At 39.3% G+C, this 5,640-nt stretch overlaps 1 non-coding gene across 1 annotated transcript; it reads left to right on the plus strand.

The window, feature by feature from the left end:
- The first annotated feature begins 1,140 nt into the window (after positions 1-1,140).
- LOC123047755 (small nucleolar RNA SNORD96 family) lies at positions 1,141-1,232 on the plus strand. The gene has a single exon (XR_006423120.1). It is a non-coding gene; the product is annotated as a small nucleolar RNA SNORD96 family (small nucleolar RNA).
- Positions 1,233-5,640: the final 4,408 nt, after the last annotated feature.

Below are 5,640 nucleotides of genomic sequence, written 5' to 3' on the forward strand. Positions count from 1 at the left end.
GTAGAGTTGATTACTCCTTGTAGTTTATGCTAGTTGGTTTATTTGGTGGAAGATCAAATGTTCAGATCCTTAATGCATATTAATACCCCTCTGATTATGAACATGAATATGCTTTGTGAGTAGTTACGTTTGTTCCTGAGGACATGGGTGAATTATTGCTATTAGTAGTCATGTGAATTTTGTATTCGTTTGATATTTTGATGAGATGTATGTTGTCTCTCCTCTAGTGGTGTCATGTGAACGTCGACTACATGACACTTCACCATTATTTGGGCCTAGAGCAAGGCATTGGGAAGTAATAAGTAGATGATGGGTTGCTAGAGTGATAGAAGCTTAAACCCTAGTTTATGCGTTGTTTCGTAAGAGGCTGATTTGGATCCACTCGTTTCATGCTGTGGTTAGGTTTACCTTAATACTTCTTTTGTAGTTGCGGATGCTTGAAATAGGGGTTAATCATAAGTGGGATGGTTGTCCAAGAAAGGGCAGTACCCGAGCACCGATCCACCCACATATCAAATTATCAAAGTAACGAACGTGAATCATATGAACGTCATGAAAACTAGCTTGACGATAATTCCCATGTGTCCTCGGGAGTGCTTTTCTCATTATAAGAACTTGTCCAGGCTTGTCCTTTGCTACAAAAAGGATTGGGCCACCTTGCTGTAACTTATTTACTTTCATTACTTGTTACCCGTTACAAATTATCTTATCATAAAATTATTTGTTACCTACAATTTCAGTGCTTGCAGAGAATACCTTACTGAAAACCGCTTGTCATGTCCTTCTGCTCCTCATTGGGTTCGACACTCTTACTTATCGAAAGGACTACGATAGATCTCCTACACTTGTGGGTCATCACCGACCCACTCCGGTGAGCTCCCCCCTTGTTTTTTTTCTACTGCTACTAATTAGGTTAGTTAGTATTTTTAGTTTCTTTTTTTCTACTGCTACTAATTGGGTTAGTTAGTACTGTTAGTTAGGTTAGTTTGATTTTCTAGGTTAGTACTACTAATTAGGTTAGTTAGTATTGTTAGTCAGGTTAGTGTCATTCCTCTCATGTCTTCTTATGTCAGATTTTGTTTTTTGTAGTAATTTAAGTTCTATTTTGTTGACTTGTTTGTTTGATTTTGTGTTTCCATTTGTCCGGTGATGAAAAACCTGTTAATCATACCATCTTTAGCGACTGATTGGTTGTTGTGTGCCCATGCTGTCATTCTGCAATTCTAAGGACAAATTGAACATCTTAGCGTAATTTTTCTGAGTACTTCTGAACTTATGTTGTGAATATCTGCAATTCTGATGTCCACATTGGCTATGCCGTAATTTTGGAGACTGGATTTTATGGCGAAATGTTAATCGAGCTAGAATTTTTCAAATGGGCTATCCTTTTGGTGGATCTTGTGTTGCTTACTGCTACTATTTTGATCATAAGCATAATCCTATTTGCCTAGAAAGCATTGTCTGGCGGCTCAACCATTTGTTATGAAACTCTTTAAATATTCTTATTTGAACTCAGGAATCTATGAAACGTTTTTGGTTGATTTTTCTTTCCTAATTGGAGATCGTTGTCTATGAATCTGAGTGATGACTTGTGATGTTAAAAAGTAGTGGCCTAATTCATACATTGATGAGATCTATATTATCACTCTAAGTGATTTGTCTGACAACATATCCAACATTTTCTATGTTTGTGTTTTTTTGGTGATATTTCTGTTATTTGGACACAAATGTTCATAATTTGTTAATTAGCTTTGATCTTTTTTGTTAATTTTTGGTTTAAATCTTTCTCTATGAAGAGAGTACAAGCAGATCTTTCTTGTTATCTAGACACTTTTGCTTTGATGTTTAGACTAGGTTAGTTAGGTTAGTTTCTAGGGTAGTTAGGTCAATTAGTTTGTAGGTTAGTTAGGTTAGTTAGGTTAGTTCTATTAACCAGTTCTAGTTTTAGTTTTACTAATTACTACTGCTAGAAAACAACCATGTAAATGATTAGGATTAGGATGCATATGCATCCCTTTTCTTTTGTTTCTTGAAAATCAGAAAATAAAAGGAAAAGGCAGGTTTAGTCATCATTTGTCAATTAGTTGGGTAATGGTTTCTAGAATTATTTGACCATGGGCATTGATGACCCACAAGTATAGGGGATCTATCGTAGTCCTTTCGATAAGTAAGAGTGTCGAACCCAACGAGGAGCAGAAGGAAATGATAAGCGGTTTTCAGCAAGGTATTCTCTGCAAGTACTAAAATAAGTGGTAACAGATAGTTTTGTGATAAGATAAATGGTAACGAGCAACAAGTAACAAAAGTAAATAAAGTGCAGAAAGGTAGCCCAATCCTTTTTGTAGCAAAGGAAAAGCCTGGACAAACTCTTATAATAGGAAAAGCGCTCCCGAGGACACATGGGAATATCGTCAAGCTAGTTTTCAGCACGCTCATTTGATTCGCGTTCGGTACTTTGATAATTTGATATGTGGGTGGACCTGTGCTTGGGTGCTGTTCTTACTTGAACAAGCATCCCACTTATGATTAACCTCTATTGCAAGCATCCGCAACTACAACATAAGTATTAAGGTAAACCTAACCATAGCATGAAACATATGGATCTAAATCAGCCCCTTACGAAGCAACGCATAAACTAGGGTTTAAGCTTCTGTCACTCTAGCAACCCATCATCTACTTATTACTTCCTGATGCCTTCCTCTAGGCCCAAATAATGGTGAAGTGTTATGTAGTCGATGTCCACATAACACCACTAGAGGTTAGACAACATACATCTTATCAAAATATCGAACGAATACCAAATTCACATGACTACTAATAGCAAGACTTCTCCCTTGTACTCAGGAACAAACGTAACTACTCACAAAGCATATTCATGTTCATAATTAGAGGGGTAATAATGTGCATAAAGGATCTGAACATATGATCTTCCACCAAATAAACCAACTAGCATCAACTACAAGGAGTAATCAACACTACTAGCAACCTACTAGCACCAATCCCGGACTTGGAGACAAGAATTGGATACAAGAGATGAACTAGGGTTTGGAGATGAGATGGTGCTGGTGAAGATGTTGATGGAGATTGCCCTCTCCCGAAGAGAGGAGCGTTGGTGATGACGATGGTGATGATTTCCCCCTCCTGGAGGGAAGTGTCCCCGGCAGAACAGCTCTGCTGGAGCCCTAGATTGGTTCCGCCAAGGTTCCGCCTCGTGGTGGTGGAGTCTCATCCCGAAAGGTTGCCTTCTATTTTTTTTCTCATCGAAAGACTTCATATAGGAGAAGATGGGCGTCAGAGAGCCACCAGGGGGCCCACGAGATAGGGGGGCGCGCCTAGGGGGGCGCGCCCCCGCCCTCGAGAGTAGGGTGTGGGCCCCCTGGCCTTCATCTTTGGCGACGATTTTTATTTATTTATTTTAAGGTATTCCGTGGAGTTTCAGGACTTTTGGAGTTGCGTAGAATAGGCCTTCAATATTTGCTCCTTTTTCAGCCCAGAATTCCAGCTGCCGGCATTCTCCCTCTTCATGTAAACCTTGTAGATTAAGAGAGAATAGCCATAAGTATTGTGACATAACGTGAAATAACAGCCCATAATGCAATAAATATTGTCCTAAAAGCATGATGCAAAATGGACGTATCAACTCCCCCAAGCTTAGATCTCGCTTGTTCTCAAGCGAAAAGCCGATAACAATAAATATGTCCTCATGTTTAGGGGTAGAGGCGTCGATAAAAAATAAAATACAGACATGAAGGCATCATGATTATTTCATAACAGCAACATATATAGATTTTTTCATATGATTACTCATGTTCAAGTGATGATCTTTTCACAAAGCCAAAGCATGAATCAGAAACCTTATTGAGCACCAACAAATTATACCCTCAGTCATTGAAGCAATTGCAATTTATCATAACATCGGAAAGAGTCTATGTCAGAGCTTAAAAGCAAGTCCACATACTCAACTATCACTTAGTCCTTCATAATTGCTAACACTCACGCAATACTTGTGGTTACGGAGTTTTAATTGGACACAGAGAAAGATAGGGCTTATAGTTTTTCCCCACAACCTTTTACCTCAAGGGTAATGTCAACAATAATAATTCATGCTCCCCCACATCCAATTAGATATATATATCATGTTCTTTCCAACATGCTGAACTTGCCAAAGGATAAAATGAAAAAAAAAGGTGAAGATCACCGTGACTCTTGCATAAGGTAGAGGATAATAATAAAAGATAGGCCCTTCACAGAGGGAAGCAGGGGTTGTCATGCGCGTTTAGGGTTGATGCACAAAATCTTAGTGCAAAAGAACGTCACTTTATATTGCCCCTTGTATGTGAACCTTTATTATGCAGTCCGTCGCTTTTATTGCGTCCACAACAAGTTCGTACAAAGGTTATTTTCTCCGCACTAATAAGTCATGCATATTTAGAGAGCAATTTTTATTGCTTGCACTGATGACAACTTACTTGAAGGATCTTACTCAATCCATAGGTAGATATGGTGACTCTCATGGCAAAACTAGTTTAAGGGTATTTGGAAGCACAAGTAGTATTTCTACTTAGTGCTGAGAATTTGGCTAGCATGAGGGGGAAAGGCAAGCTCAACATGGTAGAGGATCCATGACAACATACTTTATCTCAGATGTAAGAAAACATAACTCATTATGTTGTCTTCCTTGTCCAACATCAACTCTTTAGCATGTCATATTTTAATGAGTGCTCCCAATCATAAAAGATGTCAATGATAATATATCTATATGTGAAACCTCTCTTTCCTTATTACTTCCTATTAATTGCAACGATGACCAAAGCTATATTTGCCAACTCCCAACAACTTTTAATCATCATACTCTTTCTATGTGGAGTCATTACTTTCACTAGGATCAATATGAACTCTTTGATTCTTTTTATTCTTTTTCTTCTAATCACCCAAGATCATGGCAAAATACTCAAGCCCTTGACTCAACACTAATCTTTATTATAAAGCTCACGGACTCGATTACAAAGAAGGATCATAAAGCAAAACACTAAACTAGATCATGCCATGACTTTATTCTACTAAATCAAGATACTACTAAAAGGATCGAACTAAGAAAAACGGTAAAGATAGGAGTTGTGATGGTGATACGATACCAGGGCACCTCCCCCAAGCTTGGCAGTTGCCAAGGGGAGTGCCCATACCCATGTGATTATGTCTCCTTCTTTGTTGTTGGCGGTGGAGGTGTTGTTGATGATGCAAGCTTGTCGTCCACCTTCCATGGCATAGGCTCACCATCATAGAAGGATGATCGAGTCTCCGAAATCCTCAAATCTGCAGCCAAACTCATCCTTTTGAATCTATATTCATACTCATAGTTTTGGTTTTGCAGATCATAGATTTGGGCTTGGAGGTGCTCGATCTTCTCACGTAGCTTGAAGATGGCTTCCTCGGTCTTCTTGGCATCCGTCTCGTAGTTGTTGGTGAACTCCGCGAGCATCTTGTGGGTAGCGTTGATTCCACGCTCCACCGCCCCCTGGCACTGGAAAACTTGTTGCTCCATTGCTTCGAGCCTCAACTCCATGCTTCCCGTTCCCTTTGGTCCCTCAACATCGCGGATGTGCAACAACCCATCACGCATCTCAATGGTTTGAAGGTGTC

This window comes from Triticum aestivum, chromosome 2B, assembly GCF_018294505.1.
Source record: "Triticum aestivum cultivar Chinese Spring chromosome 2B, IWGSC CS RefSeq v2.1, whole genome shotgun sequence".
Lineage (NCBI taxonomy): Eukaryota > Viridiplantae > Streptophyta > Magnoliopsida > Poales > Poaceae > Triticum > Triticum aestivum.